At 34.9% G+C, this 21,358-nt stretch overlaps 1 protein-coding gene across 1 annotated transcript in view; it reads left to right on the forward strand.

Moving 5' to 3' along the window:
- LRP1B (LDL receptor related protein 1B) overlaps nt 1-21,358 on the forward strand; it is a 2,064,747-nt gene that overhangs the window by 725,623 nt on the left and 1,317,766 nt on the right.

A 21,358-nucleotide genomic window follows, 5' to 3' on the forward strand; every position in this document is an offset into this window, starting at 1 on the left:
AAATGCCTAGTTTATAATTATTAGTGTGGGGTTATTTTGGAACTTAAACAGTTCATCTCTTCTCCCAGTGAAAATAATATTTTTCAAAGTTGAGTTTCTAAAATGATGCTACTAGTTCACTGAGAGTATGAACTTAAATCACTGTATTGATGCAAATTGCCTGAAATTAAAGTTTGCAGATTTTATTCTGTATGAGAAATGCACAGATGGGTTAATATTTCATATATGCACACTCTGGGCATGTTCTACACATGTAATATCCTTGCTGGAGAGTGTTTAGTTTAGAGACTCATTTACTTAGATTGTAGGAGCCAAGTAGATGGTTGTGTTAAAGCAGTTTTAAACTGTTATCTATTAATAGAAACATGTCTTGTTGGAACATCAAATAGTTTATAAACACTGGACTACTTTTAACCTAGACCATTATTGTCACTGCTTAAAGTACTGGTGGCTCAGAGCGCTTTCCTGTTAGATCATACTGTGTAGAATCTGCCTGCAGTGCAGGAGACCTGAGTTTGATCCCCAGGTCAGGAAGATCCCCTGGAGAGTGGAATGGCAACTCACTCCAATATCCTTTCCTGGAGAATTCCATGAGTGGAGGAGTCTGGTGGGCTATAGTCCATGGAATCACAAGGAGTTGGACACAACTAAGAGGCTTTTACTTTCAAAGTATTCTGAGGGCTGATTCCTTAGAGATGATAAAACTGATATTGTACAAGACAAGAAAAACATCTATCTTAGCTTTGAAAATTATTATTTTTTAATTAATTAATTTATTTCTTTTACTTTAACAGTATTGTATTGGTCTTGCCATACATTGCCTTGAATCCTCCATGGATGTACATGTGTTTTAAAAGTAGACTCGGTATAGGGGGCGCAGGTTAGATCCCTGGTCAGGAAAGATCTGCATCCCATGCCGTAGAGCATGACCCCTCCCCGCACAAAGAACGAAAGCAGCACACACAAGTCTGCAGTGTCCTTGTGCTAAGAACTTTCTATGTTCTCTCCTCCCGACTCCTCCCTCTTGCTCTCTCCTCTTCCTCCTTTTAATAATGAATATATTTGCATCCAGATATAGCTGTTTAAACCCATGGTTCTCAACTGGGTGATTTTGCTATCCAGAGAATACTAGGCAGTGTCTGGAGGCATTTTTATTGATTATTATTTCCTGGGAGATGAAATTGAAGTTTAGTGAATAGAGGCCAGGGATGCTGCTAAATAAAATATCCTACACTATATAGGACAACACCTCATAGCAAAAAAAAAAAAAAAAAAAAATTACCTGGTCCCAAATAGCAATAGTGCGCTTAAGAAACACTGGTTTAAACTAGGAAAAAGATCATGTCTTCTTTGGAAAAAGAGTGTATACTGTCCATGTCTTCATAGAAACTATTATTGCTGTATTTAATTGGATGGAAAATAAGTACTTTCAACCAAAATATTTTTATATGTATGCTATTTCAGAGTCATTGGAGGTCTATTAAGTTAAATGATTCCCCATGCCTTGTTAAAATTGTCTTCTCCTGGTATCTTGGTCAAGATGATCAATGCTCTTCCTGAGTCATTTAGCCATTAAAATGGGAAAAAATATAGGTGAGGGTAAAGTGGAGTTGGGGAGAGATTGGAGAGAAGGAGAAACCAAATTCCAATAGAATAAGAGTTATAAAAAGACATAACTTTTTAGGGAATCCCTTGGTTTATCAAACTATGATTCCAAAGCAGTGCTTCTCTGGCAGTAAGATATTTAAATAAATTTGTACACTCCAAAAATTATTCACATTTGCATGCAGCTTCCCAAATGCCAATTTCAGTAGTCATATCATTGTAATTGAAATTATATGCTGGAAAATGTCATAAACATGCTGTGCAGTGGTGGGCTTCCTATGATAATCAAGGAAAAGCTGCAGTCTTTATAGAGTAGATTTGCTTTAATGCATTTCTGTTTTTTGTTTTAATCTGAAAAACAAAGGAACATCTTTTCAAGTAATAGACTGGTTGATTTAAAAAAAGAGGTAGTGATTGTTAAGATTAAGGAAAAGAAGACTTCATATAGTTCTGTTAGTTACCACATACCTGTTACCTGTGCTAAGTCATTTCAAGCCAGAAATCTTCATTCCTTTAAAATATAAAGTTTAAAATTTCTTTAAAATGTATAGAAAATAAACATACACATCTTTCAGAAAATAGTAGTATATTTTTCCATTCTTCACAGAATTTTAAGATTTATTTTTATCTATTGTACTATAAAACTAAATCTTACAAAAGAAGTAAGTATATGAAAAAAGCCTATTTTCTCATAAGTGTATTTTACTAACTACTTGGCATATTTATGAAGTATGGACTTTCCCATGTATCCTTTTATTTAAAACATCATATTATACAGCATTGCAATCTAGTCTGTAATTCTTGTTTTTGTAAGTTATGTAATTCTGAAATAGGAAAAAAAAGTATTTCTAGTCTTTAATGAAACATTATTTAAAAGTGACAATAATAAAAGGTTTTGCAATAAATTTATCCAAATTTTGAAAATCTTTAGAGAGACTCCCATATACCTGCAAAAGTAAGATAAAATCTTTGGAGAGACTCCCACATACCTGCAAAGGTAAGATATTTGCTCCTGGACAGTATTTTAAGAGCTTTCTTTACACTATCATTTTCAGGTATACAAAGATAAAATTTGTGGATTGAATGTCATAGAAACTAATTGAAAACCTCGATTAACTGAAACTGGATGCCCAGACAAATTGATTTGTCTATTTATCACCTTATCTAAAATGTCTCTTTTGATTCAACTTGCACTGTTGAAAATATTTCTAGACTATAATACTCAATTTCCCTGTTTTCATAATTAGACCAAAAAAAGTGACTCTTTCCATGTTGCCTGGTTGTCTTGTTGTGTCCCAGGATAATTATTCTATAACAGTTCTCATTATAGAATATTTCAGTTGTATAATGTATAAAGACTGTAAATGATAAAGCATTGGACTACTTTTTAACTGAAAATGCTGAAGTGAGCCTTTTTTTAAACTAATTTGTCTTGCTGTTTTAAAGTATAAAACAAAGAAATGTTTTAGCAATGTTAAGATTCTGATTATTTGGTCTCCTGGTATTTGAAGTTTGAATGTACTTCTAAGTTACCTGAGATTCTCTAGGGATCAGGTGGAAAGCCAGTATTAACAAACAGGTGTTCCAATAAGCCAGAGTTTCTTAGCCCTACATTATTAACATTTTGGCCCAGGCAGATTTTTGTTGTAGGAAGAGGGGGCTGTTAAACATATGGAGTGCCAAGTGCAATGTTTAAAAGTATCCCTGTAGGACCTTACCTTCCCCAGCTTTGACAACCCAAAATGCCTTCTGACATAGTCCCTCTGAAAACCCCTGCTGTGTCCTGTTAAAATTAAACCTACATTTTCACAACATCGAGCTATGTGGACATAGTACATTCATTTAATGTCTCTCCTAATTGTTTCAGATTTATATTGGGAAAATACAATGATCTTGTTAATTCAGATGGAGCATTAGGTCACATGTATCATGTAAAATATATAAACAGGGCAAATCAGAATGCAGGCAGAGAAGGTTGTTGCACAGGACTGGGCTGACTGAGTGGGCTGACCATGCCTCAGAGGATGTCGCGCAAGATAGGATAGGCGCGAGACCATTTTCTAACTTGTTAGTCCATGGGGAGGCAGCCCACTTGTGTGCAGGCTGGTCAGGGGTCTCGGCAGTGTGAGAAAATGTGAGGTATTGGGGGATGATAGTTTGGTAATGCTGATTCTTACAATAAGGAGGAATCATATTTTTTAACACCCCAGGCACAGAAGGACCGGCTAGGTGCAGATCCTGCATTTGCTCTGTCATAAAACATTTCCAAAGATGTCTGTGCCACAGGAAGGGCTCTTTGGGAAAAATAACATAGGAGAAAGGATCTGTAATTTTCAACATACTCTGAAAAAGAGGGGCTATTGAAATTTTTCTTGTGACTGTTATTATGTGCTATGGACTAGAAAACATGTGGCCAGCATGAGTTGAGCATCAGAAAGTCAGGATCAAACCTTCATTCCCTTTTTAGTGTCATTACTTTCCCTTTGTTTTTGATGGTTATCCTTCAAGGTGGTTGATGAGACTGACATCTCTTTGTGAATGACTTAATATTTCCTATTAAGTTTCTTCTTCCTGTCACAAAACAAGAAATATGATCCCGGCCTTTGATATAAGGAAACTAAGTCATGGAAAAGTTGGTGTAATTGTCTTGCATTAGGTTGAAAGTCGTCACAGGTGTTATCTCTAGAGTTTGAATAAGGGGATATAGAAGTTCAGACTAAATCATTGGACTGTTTAAAGGTCAGAGAAGCTGATTAATCAGTGATATAAAATGATAACATGATGTTCTTTCTCCCACAAAATTTCCTTTTGGTTGTTGTAAAACTGAAGCCTTAGTTAACTCATTTGTTTAACAAAAGCAAACATTCACACACAAAATGATTTTAGACATCTTCTCTGGACACATTTTTAACTGAATCAAGAGACAAATGTTTGTTATGAAGCTTCTTATTTTACTCAGATTTCTTTTAAGTGTTTCCTTTCTATGTGGATATATTTTAGGTATTCAATCCTACACATCAAGGTTTTGTTTTTTCTTTGAATCATTTGGTCTTTGATTTTTACAGAAGACTTAACACAGAAAAAGAACTTAATTGTTAACTTCTTACACTGATTAACTCTACCTATCTTGGGATCTGAGTTTGAGCAGTAAATTGTACACATTTCTATTGACATATTATTCATTGGCATTAATTTAAGACTAAGTCATGTAATTAGAGAAAAAAAAATAAAACAATGTAGAACAATAGCTGTGGTTTATATATCATTAAATTTAATATTAGTATAAAGTTATTCTTGTCCACCTCAAAAATAAAGTATCTTGTTTCTTTACCAGCAAATGGGTTTATTCTGGAAGGGCAGAGTATTGCAATTTGGGACAGGCAATCAATGGTGGAATCATAGACAATTCCTCAGAGACAAAGGGAAGGACAGCTTTTATTAGACTTTAGAAGGAAATTGGGGAGAGTTTCTTTTTATTTATTTGGCTGTGCTGGGTCTTAGTTACACCTCATGGGATCTTCCATCTTGGGCATGCAGGATTTTTATTTGTAGTATGGGCAATCTCGTTCTCTAACACAGGATCAAACTCTAGCCCCCTGCATTGGGAGCACAGAGTCGTAGCCACTAGACCACCGGGGAAGTCCTAGGGCAGGTTGTTGTGAATGGAAGTTCCCTGAGAAAAACAGCTCCAAGTTATAGAAGTTTGTTTACTGGCTGCAAGCAGTGGTTAGTGTAATATTGCTGGGGTAGGAAGGACCCTCTGTTTCTTAAAATCAGGGGGTGAAATTCCCACGTGAAAAAAAGTCCTCCCCTGGACAAGAAAAAAAGTAACATTTTTATCATTATGGAGAAAAAGTTGTGAGAATTTTATATAAAGAATTCTATACAAATATACTTTCTTAAAATAATTCTTATCTTTCTTCTTAATGATTATACAGGCTGCAACAAGTGGTATGTGCTTTGAGATTCCTCCCTCCAAGGCTTCATACTTCACTTTAAATTTATTTTTACACTGTAAATTGGTTTTTTTTTTTAAGTTATTCATTTCCTTTGATTATATTACAGTTGTTGCTTCTAGTTCTAAATTGGAATTGTAACGGATATTGCCAGAGTTTTAAGAGAAAAATTTATATTACTTCAGAAACAAGTGGGTTTAAAACTTTCTTCTTGTTACCTTTGGTAAAGCACTGCAAGAAAATTGATATGCTAAAAGCATGTGTACTTATTAACTTGAATATACCTGCATATAATACTTAATAAATTATTACACAGCACAAAATAGGGAAACTGATGTAAGAAGAAATCCATTTTCTTTCATTAATACAAAACAGTGATATCATAACATTAAAAAAAAAGATTATTTTGATGATTATGCTGGTTTTCTAAATTTGTAGAATTTTATCAAGGTTATTTTAAATGATTGAAATTCTACATTCCATCTTCCAAGTAGTCTTTAAAAAATACTCTTTGTTCATTCTATTCAATGTAAAAGATTGAAGTGCTACTAGCAAAAATTAACGAAAACCTTGTTAAATCCTATCTTTCTTTCTAAAATATGGTCGCTCTAAAACATGAGATACATGTGCAAACATTCTTGAACATAAACTTGCTTGTCTGTACAACTAAAACCTTAGCTTCCAATCTTAATTGCTCCCCGAGACTGAATCTAGCTTCGGTTGCCCTTACTGCCTCTTCTTTTTCTTAGCTTCTTTTAAAGCCTTGGCTTTCATTAGTGAGCTAGTACCTCACTAATATCCTCAGATCTCCCTTCAAAATTTCTCCCCCTCCCTTAGCTACAGGTCCCTTGCCCACAAGTTCAGCAATTCCTCCTGATTCTGAAATACAAACCGTCTGAGAAAAATTCTTTTCTAAGCCTTCCTTAACAGAAAGAGGTGTGTGGGTATGTGTGGTGGGGAGGAATGGGGAATAGTGGGAATATTCATACATTTATAACTTCTTTTTTAATTTTTTTTTAATTGAAGAATAATTGTTTTACAGAATTTTGTTGTTTTCTGTCAAACCTCCACATGAATCAGCCATAGCCATACATATATCCCCTCCATTTTGAACCTCCCTCCCATCTCCCTCCCCATCCTATCCCTCTAGGTTGATACAGAGCCCGTTTTGAGTTTCCTCAGGAATACAGCAAATTCCCGTTGGGTGTCTATTTTATATATGGTAATGTAAGTTTCCATGTTACTCTTTCCATACATCTTACCCTTCCTCCCCTCTCCCCTTGTCCATAAGTCTATTCTCTATGTCTGTTTCTCCATTGCTGCCCTGGAAATAAATTCTTCAGAACCATTTTTCTAGATTCTGTGTATGTACATTAGAATATGATATTCATCTTTCTCTCTCTCTTTCTTTTTTTCCATCTTTCTCTTTCTGACTTACTTCACTCTGTATAATAGGTTCTAGGTTCATCCTCATCAGAAGTGACTCAAATGTGTTCCTTTTATGGCTGAGTCATATTCTATTGTGTATACGTAGCACAACTTCTTTATCCATTCATCTGTCAATGGACATCTAGGCTGCTTCCATGTTCTAGCTATTGTAAATAGTGCTGCAATGAACAATGGGATACTGTGTCTTTTTTAACTTTGGTTTCCTCAGGATATATGCTTAGGAGTGAGATTGCTGGGTCATATGGTGATTTTTAAGGAATCTCCATACCATCTTCAACGGCTGTATCAATTTACATTCCCACCAACATTGGAAGAGCATTCCCTTATCTCTAAACTCTCTCCAGCATTTATTGTTTGTAGGCTTTCTGATGATGGGCATTCTAACTGGTGTAAGGTGGTATTTCATTGTGGTTTTGATTTGAGTTTTTCGGCAGAAAGTGAAGAGGAACTAAAAAGCCTCTTCATGAAAGTGAAAGAGGAGAGTGAAAAAGTTGGCTTAAAGCTCAACATTCAGAAAACTAACATCATGGCATCTGGTCCTATCACTTCATGGGAAATAGACAGGGAAATAGTGGAAACAGTGTCAGACTTTATTTTTGGGGGGGGCTCCAAAATCACTGCAGATGGTGATTGCAGCCATGAAATTAAAAGACACTCCTTGGAAGGAAAGTTCTGACCAACATAGATAGCATTTTAAAAAGCAGAGACATTACTTTGCCAACAAAGGTCCATCTAGTCAAGGCTATGGTTTTTCCAGTGGTCATGTATGGATGTGAAAGTTGGACTGTGAAGAAAGCTGAGGGCCAAAAAATTGATGCTTTTGAACTGTGGTGTTGGAGAAGACTCTTGAGAGTCCCTTGGACTGTAAGGAGATCCAGCCAGTCCATCCTAAAGGAGACCAGTCCTGGGTGTTCATTGGAAGGACTGATGCTGAAGCTGACTCCAATACTTTGGCCACCTCATGTGAAGAGTTGACTCATTGGGAAAGACCCTGATGATGGGAGGGATTGGGGTAGGAGGAGAAGGGGACAACAGAGGATGATATGGCTGGATGGCATCACCGACTCGATGGACATGAGTTTGAGTAAACTCCGGGAGTTTGTGATGGACGGGGAGGCCTGGCATGCTGCAATTCATGGGGTCGCTAAGAGTTGGACACGCTGAGCAACTGAACTGAACTGATACATTCTTTTCCGCTGGTCATGTACTCATGTCTGCTCTCAGCTGGTGTTCTTCATCTGATGGTTATTCCTGATATTTCCATGGAGAGAGATGTGCTCCCTGTCTACCTACTCCTCCGCCATCTTTCATTTATAACTCCTATTGTCATACATACTTCAATGAACTTTGATTTTTGATAATTTACTGTTCTTATGTGTGGCCAGAGGAGAATGACTTAAATAGCCTGGGTGTGTTTTAGAAATGGAATATTAGTTTATTTAGACTCAGTAAAATGGGGTCATTGATGCATCTGTTTCCATTAATGAGAGTTAGCAACTGCTGCATGTATCTCATAATTAGATTTATAGAAGTGCTGAAATGAAAAACCCAGTGATGCAGCACAGTGTATTTTCCTCATCCAAAAGATGCTTTTCATTGTCTGAAAAGATAGATGCCATGTTCTGATAAGAACTATGTATGTAGCTTGAGTTACTAATATAAATTATGCAGTATAAAATGATTCCTGTAAAAGTGGTCTACTTTTTTTCTATTTATGAATCTGAACTGTTTCTTACAAATTTAAAATATTTGTCTGCAAGAATCTAAAGAGAAACTTTCTTTCATAAAGTAAATATATCTACTACTAATTTTTAAGATCAGTTCAGAAGCCAAATAATAAAAGTGTGGTGGATCAAAATAAAAAATAAACCAATGGTAGGGAGGACTTTTGGAAAGAACTTGGCATACCTTCTCCCCAGGAAAACAGCAATTTACCTGAGAAAAATTATTTTTGAAAGTTCAGTCATAAAAAGTTTCTGCAAATTGTCTTCAGGGCAATTCTGTTGTATTTCTGTATACTAGCAACAGACTATCAGGAAGAGAAATTAAGGGCATAATTACATATATAATAATACAAAAAAAAAACAACCTAGGCATAAACATACTTAAAGAGGTAAAAGAAAACTGGAAGACAGTGATAAAAGAAATTAAAAATAGCACAGAGAAATGGAAATATGTATAATGTACATGCATGGGAAGACTTAACACTGTTAAAATGACCATATTATCAAAAGAAATCTACAGATTCAGTGCAATCCCTATCTAATAGCCAATGGTGTTTTTCATAGAACTAGAAAAAAGAATTTTAAATTTTGTGTGGAAACATAAAAGATGCCCAAAAGCCAAAACGATCTTGAGAAAGAGGAACAGAGCTGGAAGTATTATGCACCCTGACTTCAGACTATACTTCAAAGCTAGAGTATTCAAAACAGCATTGTACTGGCACAAAAATAACACACAGATCAACAGAGAAGAATAGAGACCTCAGATGCAAACCTGCACACTTATGATCAATTATTCCACAGATAAAAATATACAGTGAAGGAAAGATAGTCTCTTCAATAAGTGGTGCTGAGAAAACTGGATAGCTGCATGTAAAAGAATTAAATTAGAACCTTTTCTCATACCATATACAAAAATAAACTCAAAATTAATCAAATACATAAATGTATGACCAGAAACCATGAAACTCCTAAAAAAAAAAAAACAGAAACACATTCTTTGACATAAATCATAGCAATATTTAAAAATATTAAATATTTAAAATATTGCTATGGATCTGAGTCTTAAGACAAAAAAGCAAAAGCAAATAAAAGAGGCCTCAGTTCAGTTCAGTTCAGTCGCTCAGTCATGTCTGACTCTTTGTGACCCCATGAACTGCAGCACACCAGTCCTCCCGGTCCATCACCAACTCCCAGAGTCCACCCAAACCCATGTCCATTGACAGTGATGCCATCCAACCATTTCACCTCTGTTGTCCCCTTATACTCCTGCCCTCAATCTTTCTCAGCATCAGGGATTTTTCAAATTAGTCAGCTCTTCACATGAGGTGGTCAAAGTATTGGAGTTTCAGCTAAACATTCATCAGTCCTTCCAATGAACATCCAGGACTGATCTCCTTTAGGGTTAGGGTTAAGGTTTAGAAGTTTTTGCACAACAAAGGAAGCCATCAAGAAAACAAAGTGACACTTACTAGATTGGGAGAAAATATTTGCAAATGATACATCTAATAAGGGGTTAATGTCTAAAGTATATAAATAGCTCATGTAACTCAATATCAAAAAAAAAGGCAATCAAATTAAAAATGAGCAGAAGACCTGAATAGACATTTTTCCAAAGAAGATATATAGATGGCACATTAAAAGATGTTCACATAGTTAATCATCAGAGAAATGAATCAAAATCACAATGAGATATCACATCACACCTGTCAGAATGACTGTCATCAAAATGACAACAATTAACAAATGCTGGTATCTCCATGAAGAGATCACTAGTCTTTCCCATTATATTGATTTCCTCTATTTTTTTATATTGTTCACTTAAGAAGGCTTCTTCATTTCTCCTTGCTGTACTCTGGAACTCTGCATTCAGATGGGTATATCTTTCCCTTTCTCCTTTGCCTTTTGTTTCTCTCATTTTCTCAGCTATTTGTAAGACCTCTTCTGACAACCCTTTTGCCTTCTTCCATTTCCTTTTCATTAGGAAAGTTTTGGTCACTGCCTCCTGTATGATGTTATAAACCTCCATCCATGGTTCCTCAGACACTCTATCTACCAGATCTAATCCCTTGAGTATATTTGGCTAGAGATCTTTTCAAGAAAATGGAGAAACCAAGGGATATATTTCATGCAAAAATGGGAACAATAAAGGACAAAAGTGACAATGACCTAATAGAAGCGAGGATATTAAGAAGTGGCAGGATTACACAGAAGAACTTAATGGTCTTAATACCAAAGGTAACCACGATGGTGTGGTCACTAACCTAGAGCAAGACATCGGAAATATGAAGTTAAGTGGGCCTTAGGAAGCATTATTATGAACAAAGCTAGTGGGGGTGATGGAATTCCAGTTGAACTATTTCACCTCCTACAAGATGATGTTATTAAAGTGCTGAACTCAGTATGTCAGCAAATTTGGAAAACTCAGCAGTGGCCACAGGGCTGGAAAAGTTCAGTTTTCATCCAATCCCAAAGAAAGGCAATGCCAAAGAATGTTCAAACTACTGTACAATTGTGCTCATTTCACATAGTTGTAAGGTAACACTGAAAATCCTTCAAACCAGACTTCAGCAGTACATGAACTGAGAGCTTCCAGATATACAAGCAGGATTTTTAAAAGACAGAGAAACTAGAGATCAAATTGCCAACATCCATTGGATCATAGAGAAAGCAAGGGAATTCATGCAAAACATGTACTTCTGCTTCATTAACTATGCTAAAGCCTTTGACTGTGTGGATCACAACAAACTGTGGAAAATTCTTAAAAGAATGGGAATACCAGACCACCTTACCTATCTCCTACAAAACCTGTATGAAGAACAAGAAGTAAAAGTTAGAACCAGACATGGAATAACACACTAGTTCAAAATTGGGAAAGGAGTACATCAAGGCTATACATTGTTACTCTACTTATTTAGCTTACATACAGAGTACATCATGCAACATACCAGGCTGGATGAATCACAACTTGGAATCCAAGATTGCCAGGAAAAATATGAAAAACCTCATATATGCAGATAATACCATTCTAATGGCAGAAAGTGAAAAAGGACTAAAGAATTTCTTTATGAGGGTGGAAGAGGAGAGTGAAAAAAAATGGCTTAAAACTCAACATTCAAAAATCGAAGATCATGACATCTGGCCCCATTATGTTATTGAAAATAGAAGTGGAAAAAGTGGAAACCATTACAGATTTTTTTTTCCTGAACTCTGAAATCACTGCAAGTGGTAACTGTAGCTGTGAAATTAAAAGACACTTGTTCCTTGGAAGAAAAGTATGACAAACTTAGAGTTGGACAATAAAGAAGGTTTTGCACTGAAGAATTGATGCTTTTGAACTGTGATTCTGGAGAAGAATCTTTAGAGTTCTTTAGATTAAACCTGTCAATTCTAAAGGATTTCAACTCTGGATATTCATTGGAAGAACTGAAGCTGAAACATCCAATAATTTGCCCACCTGATGTTTAAGAGCTGGCTCATTAAAAAAGACCCTGGTGCTATGAAAATTTGAGGGCAAAAGGAGAAGGGGGTTACAGATACCGAGATGGTTGGGTGGCATCATTGACTCAGTGAACATGAATTTGAGCAGATGCTGGGAGATAGTGAAGGATAGAGAAGACTGGCGTGCTGTGGTCCATGGTGTCGCAAAGAGTCAGGCATGACTTAGCAACTGCACAATAAGAATACATCAATAAATGGTCGAGAGAATGTAGAGAAAAGGAAATCTTTGTACACCGTCTGGTGGAAATGTAAATTGGTACAGCTACTGAATTAAACAGTATGGAGTTTTTTCCTTAAAAAACTACAACTATCATATGATCCAGCAATTCTACTCCTGAGTATATATCCAAAGAAAACAAAACACTAATTCAGATAGATACATGCATTCCAGTATTCATACAAGCATTAATTACAGTAGATTAAGATACGGAAGCAACCTAATTGTCCATCAACAGATAAATGGTTAAGGAAGATATGGTGTGTGTATACACACACACACACAGTATTTATATATATACATGCTTAGTCGTTCAATCCTGTCCAAGTCTTTGAGACACCATGGACTGTAGCCTGCCAGCCTCCTCTGTCCATGAGGATTCTCCAGGCAATAATACTGGCCTGGGTTGCCATGTCCTCCTCCAGGGTATCTTCCCAACCGAGAGATAGAACCCAGGTCTCCCGCCGTGCAGGAAGATTCTATACCCTCTGAGCCACCAGTGAAACCCATATAAATTCATAATGGAATACTATTCAGCCATGAAATATAATTAAATTGTGCCATTTGCAACAACACGGATGGACCTGGAGGATGTTATGCTTAGTGAAATATGTCAGGAAAAGAGAGAAATACTATAAAATATCACTTAAATACAGAATCTAAAAATAAATCTAGTGAATATAGCAAAAAAGAAACTGACTCACAGAGATAGAAAAAAGGTCATGGTTACCAGAGAGGAGAGGGAAGAAAGGAGGGGCAAAACCGGGGTAGGGGGTTAAGAGGTGCAAACCATTATGTATAAAATAAGCTACAGAGATCTACTATGCAGCATAGGAAATATTGCTAGTATTTTATAGTAACTATAAATGGAGAATAGCCTTTAAAATTCGTGAAGGTTGTTTACCTGAAACTCATGTAATATTGTAAAACAACTATATTTCAATTAAAAATGAAAACAAAAACAAAAAAGAAAAGCTCAGTGGCTTCACTAGCAAATTCTACCAAACATTTAAAGAAGATTTAATATTAATTCTACATGCATGCTAAGTTGCTTCAGTCATGTCCGACTCTTTGCTACCCCATGGACTGTAGCCTGCCAAGCTTCTCTGTCCATGGAACTGTCCAGGCAAGAATACTGGAGTGGGTTGCTATTTCCTACTCCAGGGGATCTTCCTAACCCAGGGATCGAGCTTGCATCTCTTAAGTCTCCTGCATTGGCAGGCGGGTTCTTCACCACTCATCCACCATAAAAAAAGGCAAGAACACTTCCCAGTTAACCAATATCACCATGCTTCCAAAATTAGATAAAGACTTGAAGAGAATGCTACTGACCAATATTCCTTATAAATATAGATGGAAAAATCCTTAACAAAATGCTAGCAAACCATATCTTATAACATATAAATATGATTAAATGCCATGACCAAGTTTTATATATTCCTAGGAACACAAAGTTGGTTTGACAGCTGAAAGTAAACTAACGTTAATATAAATTGAATACAGGGCAAATATCATTTCAGTTGATGCAGAAAGCACACTTGACTAAATTCAATAGTGTTTCTTTATTAAAAACCAAATAAATGAACTAAGAATAGAAAGAAAATTTATCAATTTGATAAAAGACAACTAAAATACCTGCAGCTAAAAGGAGATCTAACTATACAACTTCATCCTAAAATCAGGGAAAAGAGAAGGATATCTGTTTTTACCACTTCTATTTAATGTTATGCTGGGGTTCTAGCCAGTTCAATCGAACAACAAAAGGAAATAAAAGACATCCATATTGGAAAATAAGTAAAACTCTCTCTCTTTGCATATGATATGACATTATGTATAGAAAATAATGAAGAATCAAAAAAAAAAAATCTGTTAGAACTTCTGAGTTCAGGAAGCTTGTAGGACCCAAGATCAACTGATAAAAATCAGTGGTATTTCTACAAACTGGCAGTGACCATCCTAAAAATGAAATTAAGAAACAATCCCATTGTTTTGAGAGAACAGAACACATATATGGGATTTAAGACGCGAGCACAGAACAAAAACCAATGAACATACCAAACAGAAACAAATGTGGGTATACAGAGAACTGATTAGTGATTAAGAGAGAAGAAGAGGATTGAGGTGGGCAAGATAGATAAAGGGGTGAACTGCGTGGTGATGGATGCTCACTGTGTCTATGGTTGTGATCATTCACTGTAGTGTATACAGATGTTAAACTCTAAAGTTGTATACCTGAAACTTACATAACTATAAATGGCATTAAGAAACGATATCTTGTTGAAATAATTTTAATGAAAGATGTGAAAGACCTACACATTGAAAACAGTGTTGAAAGAAATTTAAAAATACCTGGTGTTAAAGTCATTCAGTCATGTCCAGCTCTTTAAGACACCACAGACTGTATAGTCCATGGAATTCTCCAGGCCAGAATACTGGATTGGGTAGCCATTCCCTTCTTCAGGGGATCTTCCCAGCCCAGGGATCAATCCAGGTTTCCCACATCCCAGGCAGATTCTTTACCAGCTGAGCCACAAGGGAAGTCCAAGAATACTGGAGTGGGTAGCCTACCCCTTCTCCAATTCCAACCCAGGAATTGGACCAGGATCGCCTGCATTGCAAGTGGATTTTTTACCAGCTGAGGTACAGAGAAGCCAAAAATACCTAACTAAATGGTATATTCCAGGTTCATGGATGATAAAAATTAATACTGAATATTATTATTTGAAAGATTGAGATGTGCACAGATTTTCAGATCATCCAACTTATACTGAGTATATGTCAGTCATTTTATAAGATCCAGCCAAATGTAGTGCCATATCCCTAATTGGTTTGTCTGGCATTTGATAATTAATTGCCTTAGATCTGTTTCAGCTTGCTAATTGTTTTTAAATTAGATCATCTCATTTTATTTTGGACTATTGGTTTAATTTACTTCTTGATAAGAAACTAATATCTTGGTTTCTGAAGGGACCTTGAACATTAAAAATTGTTTACTGCAGTACTAGAAAGATGAAACAAGTTATTCATTAATTTTCTTCCCAGCCTCTAGCATAATGTACAGTAAAATGTCACTATTTAGATGACATTTATTTGGGGACAACTGTGGCAGACACTGTACTGATTAAGTTTTAAGTTTTTTCTTTTCCATTCCACCCCCCCCCCACTGTGTATTTTACACATTTGCTTTCTTAAACTTAGATATGTACATTTTAGGCAGGCTGGTGGGAGTTGGGCAGAAAAACATAATCTGCAAAATGGAAAGAATGAAGCAAATGTGAAAAAAGCAGCAATGGGAAAGAACAGAGGGCCTCAAACTGATAGAGAGGCTGCCCCAATATAGCCACTTTCCTTGATGCTCTTATATCCTTTCAATAAATTCCACCATTTAACTTAATCCTCTATATACAGGTTACTGTGCCTTTCATTTCATGAAGTATTAACTGAGACACAATTCCCCCCACAAAGTGATCAATCTAGACTTTGTTAACATCTAATAAAATGCATATCAATATTTTATTGCACAAAATGACCTTATATTCTAAAATTGTTTGGTATTATATTTACTTGATTATTTAAGAGTATTAGTAGAAAATAATATGTGTAAATTAAATAGGGTAGATGTTTCTGAATTATAAGTGAAAATGAATGGGGAAGTATTTTTTAATGGAAATTTAGATTTTAAGGATCTGTTTCAAATTATTGAAGAAAGCAGAAACCACTGGGCAGAAACAGCCAGAGTTGTAGCCTATCCAACAGTCTGGCTATTTCCTCTTCTATGCAACTCACTCAGAATGCCCAAGAATTGTTCTTGCATGCCCCTATAGTAATTTTTCTTCTGTATGGTGAAAAACCAGTCTCTTAGCTGTGCCATAAATAACACCAATCATCTGTCAGCCCTGCTAAGAGATCTCTGATCAGACCAGAGGTCATAGTTTAGAAAATACATCAGTAATCTAAATGCAAAATCACTGGTTTGAGGAGCATAAAGCAAACTCCAATCCAATCCATGCAGTCATTTATGTATGAACTATTTTGAAAGAGGGCAGTATGAAGTTTTTTGATGGTTTGGGTAGAGGCAGTTCTAATACCCTAGTAATCATAAAGGATGAGAAATAATATGCAAGATATCTAAGAGTGACAAGCAAAACATGTGAGAGAAGTTCAGATCCATAACCTCCTGGCAAAGTGTCACATCAGTGTTTCTGTTTGTATGTATAGAACAGAGAGAGAAGTTGACTCAGGAGAGTCAGAGAATCTCAGGATCTAAGTTGAGTCTATGGGAAGCCTGTGGTAGACTGGGTCCTAAAAGACATTCTGATATCTTTAGTGTTTTAATTTGTCAAAGGGAAAGTTTGGTCTCATGAGATGAACAATAACATTGATTTTTGAAACTGCAAATGCATTGCACAAAGTCAAGTTGAAATCACTCATCAGAATTCAATCAGAAAGCTATGAAGGAAATAGATTCAACCAGTAAACTACTAAATTTATTTAATACATGCTGAAGCAAAAAAATCACTTTGATTATTAGGTGAAAAACAAATACAGATAGGAAATGATAGTGACATTATGATTACAAATTGAAAAGCAATAATTTTTTTTAAAAAACTGAAAGTGCTAATAGTGTTACTAGAGTGATAGAATACCAAAAGTTTTTTTTTTTTTTTCTTTTGGTGGGGAGAGGTTTAGCTTGCTATATCTTATCTGAAGCATATTATATAATTACTAGTAGTGATGCACTCTTAAATTTTAAAAATTTAAAATAAAAATGCTGAACATTTTGTTTTTATTCACATGCTGACTTCTTTCTTGACTTATCTTTGTGTACCATCATTATAATAATATATTTTACAGCTTTTGTGTTGAAGAGAATGTGTCAATGAGAGCAACAAGTATTTCTCTAATTTCAGCTATTTATTTTTCAATTGAAGCATAGTTGATTAACAATGCTGTGCTAATTTCTGCTGTCCCATAAAATGACTCAGTTGTATAAATATATACATTATTTTTCATATTCATTTACATTATGGCTTACCCCAGAAGATTGGGTATAGTTTTCTGTTCTATACAGTAGGACCTTGTTGTTTATCCATTCTAAATGATATAGTTGGATCTACCAACCCCAAACTCCCAAGCCATCCCTCTCCCCCACCTCCCTTTTGACAACCACGTGTCTGTCCTCTGTGTCTGTGACACCGTTTCTGTTTTGCAGTTAGGCTTGTTTGTGCCACACTTTAGCTTCACATATGTTTCGGATCATGGAGTGTTTGTCCTTCTCTCTGATTTAGTATGGTAATCTCTAGCTGTGCTGTGTTGCTGCAAATGGCATTATTTCATTCTTTTTTTATGTCTGAGTAGTGTTCCATTGTGTATATGTACCACATCTTCTTTATCTGTTCATCTGTTGATGGGCAATTAGCTTTTCCCATGTCTCAGCTATTGTGAATAGCGCTACTATGAACATTCGGGCACATGTATCATCCTGAATTATAGTTTTGTCTGGCTATATACCTAGGTGGTATTGATGGATTATATGCTTAATTATATTTTTAGATTTCTGAGGAAGCTTCATACTTCATACATACAACCCACATTCCCACCAACAGTGTAGGATGGTTCCCTTTTCTCCACATCCTCTCCAGCACTTGTTATTCGTAGAATTTTTAATGATGGCCATTCTGACCAGTGTAAGGGTGGTACCTCACTGTAGTTTTAGTTTGTATTTCTCTAAGAATTAGTTATGTTGAGCATTTATTCATGTGCCAGTTGGCCATCTATATTTCTTCTTTGGAGAAATGTCTCTTTAGGTCATCTGCCCAGTTTTCAGTTGGGTTGTTTGTTTTGTTGTTGAGTTGTATGAGCTATTTATATATTTTGGAAATTAAGTCCTTATTGGTACATAGCAAATATTTTCTCCCATTCTGTAAGTTGTCTTTTCTGTTTATGTTTTCCTTAGCTGTGCAAAAGCTTATAAGTCTGATTAGGTCCATTTGTTCACTTCTGTTACCTTGGAAGACTGATCTAAGAAAACATTGGTGTGATTTATGTCAGAGGATATTTTGCCTATGCTCTCTTCTGGAAGTTTTATGGTTTCTTGTCTTATGATTAAATCTTTAAGCCACTTTAGATATATTTGTGTGTGTGGTGTGAGGCTGTGTCCTCATTTCACTGATTTATATGAAGCTGTCCAACATTTCTAGCACCACTTTCTGAAGAGACTATCTCTTTTTCCTATTTTACATTTTTGCCTATTTTGTCAAAGATTAATTGGCCATAGGTGTGTGAGTTTATATCCGGGTTCTCCTCTATTTCATTGACCTGTATGTCTGTTTCTGTACCAATACCATACTATTTTGATAGCTGTCATTTTGTAGTATTGTCTGAAACCTGAACAGGTTCTGCCTCTTGCTTTGTTTTGTCCCTCAGGATATTAGCCATTTATTTTAATATAAAGATAATTTTGTAAATAATAATAATTTGAGGTCATGGTTAAATTCAGAAACAAATAACCAACCAACTAAGTAAACAAAACAATAAATAAAAATGATTCACATATGAAATAAAGATATAAGTTTATATATATTTATATATATATACACACATATATGTATGAAACATGTTAAAGCTATTAGCTGACAGGTGCTGAAGAGACTTACTTACCACATTTGTAATATATTATGGTAACAATAGGGCATTTTTGAGCATTGATAATTTAATCAAGGCATAAATTTTGCCATGAATTTTGAAATCTTATAGTATGATTAAATTCATAACCATAAGCATCATATTTTTCCATTCTTATATATATTGGTTATTTTGCTATTGGTGGAAACCTATTGATTTATTGGTTAAATTGAGCTTTTGTGGCTTCCTTTTTTATCATTATTCTATAATAGCATCATTTTTAAATTAATATGGATATATATTTAGTTAAAATTTACATATAAATATAATATATATAATATTTGCATTCCAAAAGTGAAAATCAAGTCAGATTATATTTTATCAGATTTTAATAGTTTCTTACTGGGGTCAGGGTAAAGAATTATAGCATAGAATTTTGTATACTAATAAAGGCTGTTTTCATGAGATCTAGAGAGAAAATAAAATATTGGAAGACTTCTATATAAACTAGATAATCTTTCTTTTGACCCTCACTATTTCTGCTCCCCTTGGGTAATCCAACCTAGATAATAATTCACTATTGCATCAATATATAAATGAAAAAATTATTTTCATGAAACTACCCCATTGTCTAAATAATGTAGAGGTGATAATCAGAACAAAAAGAAATAGGTGAAAAATCACTTTCCACCTTTATCCTTCTAGCCCCAGGTTATTGTTTCTAAACTGAGAATTCTTATCAAGCATTCAGGTAGATCTTTTGTTTCTTTGTAATTGCAAAGAAGCTTTGCTAACATATTTTTATGAGATGAGAGTAAGGACAGGTGTAAACAGGGATTTGATTATTTCATCTACTTCAGAATACTCAAACTGAATGTCATTTTTTCAAAAATCTATATTCCAAATATAAGTAGTTTCTGTGTTTATTTTGAAATACCAATACTGCAATTTGTTATTCCTGTGATTTTTAAAAGTAAGTTGAATTCATTGAAACTTATTATAAGGTTATCCCAAGGGTCAGTGCCATGGGAATATATGTGATCAGTTAATTACTGAGAGATTCATATAGTATTTCAACATGTTTGTGAAATTTCCAAGTTTATACTGAACTCTGATCTGCAGAACATTGCTATAGCAATGTGTTAATGAGTGTTAATGAGATTGATGTAATACTTGAAGCAAAGAAAAAAATGGGAGCTTTTTACATACTTCATATCACTAAAAATCATAAAGTAATATAATATATGAACTGTCTTATAATTGTTTTTAATTTAACTTAATTCAGATTGCCTTTCAAATCATAGTGGGTATAGTAATGAAGATTTAGAAAGTCCAGTCCTTTAGAGTCACTAGTCTTAGAGGTTGAAACTATTTCAAGTGATGTGTGCTGTTGAGACAGTTATTTAAGGTGAAGAGTGCTCCATCAAAACTTAGAGTCCACTGATTCTTAAGTTTAAAGGCATCATAAACCTAATCTGACAGCAATTGTGCTACTGGTTTTATGCAGATATTGTCTTTTGACTGAATCATAATTTTTAATTTTAAAATAGAGCTTATATATTAAGTCACCGATACAAAGACATATGAAAAATCAGTATAAATATGCTTTACTAAATATAGTGTTCTCTTCTCAAAGATCTAAAAGCACTTATATCTGTAACTAAAATATTTATGTACATAAGTGTAGCTTTATAGGTAGTGAAAAGAATAACCAAAATAATGAAGACAGTAGTATATTAAATACAATTTAGAGATAGAAATAGCAGTGTTAATTTCTAAATATAGATTGTACCACAAAGTAAGACTTAGCACATCTAGAAAAAAAAAATTTAAATCTGCTATAGGCATTTTGGTTTTAAATATATAAGGATAATGAATTCTAGGAGCCTATACAAAGGCAGAAATTATGAAGTTTCTGTTGTTATCTCTGACTACCAAATTATAAACCTATCTATTTAAATAACTCTTTAGGTCGACAAGAAAATTTGGCTATGGAAACTAAGATGAGTAGGGCTTTTTTTACTGGAAAGAATGGCCTAGAATATTGGAAAAGGGGTGTTAATGACTATTGTGCCTCTTATAAAGTTAGATATTTGTGCAGCTTAAATATTCCCATTTCTCCCAATAACTGTGCTGCCAGCCCTGAGACTGCTGTGGGAAACAATTAATATTCTTGCCAGTTAACTGCTCTCGCCATCTGTGAATCAACTGTGGAAGATATCTGTCCCAGACAAAAATCACTGACTGTTGCCCGGTGAGAGGACAGTTATAAACAGCTGCTTTCC

This window comes from Odocoileus virginianus, chromosome 13 (genome assembly GCF_023699985.2).
Source record: "Odocoileus virginianus isolate 20LAN1187 ecotype Illinois chromosome 13, Ovbor_1.2, whole genome shotgun sequence".
Taxonomy (NCBI): Eukaryota; Metazoa; Chordata; class Mammalia; order Artiodactyla; family Cervidae; genus Odocoileus; species Odocoileus virginianus.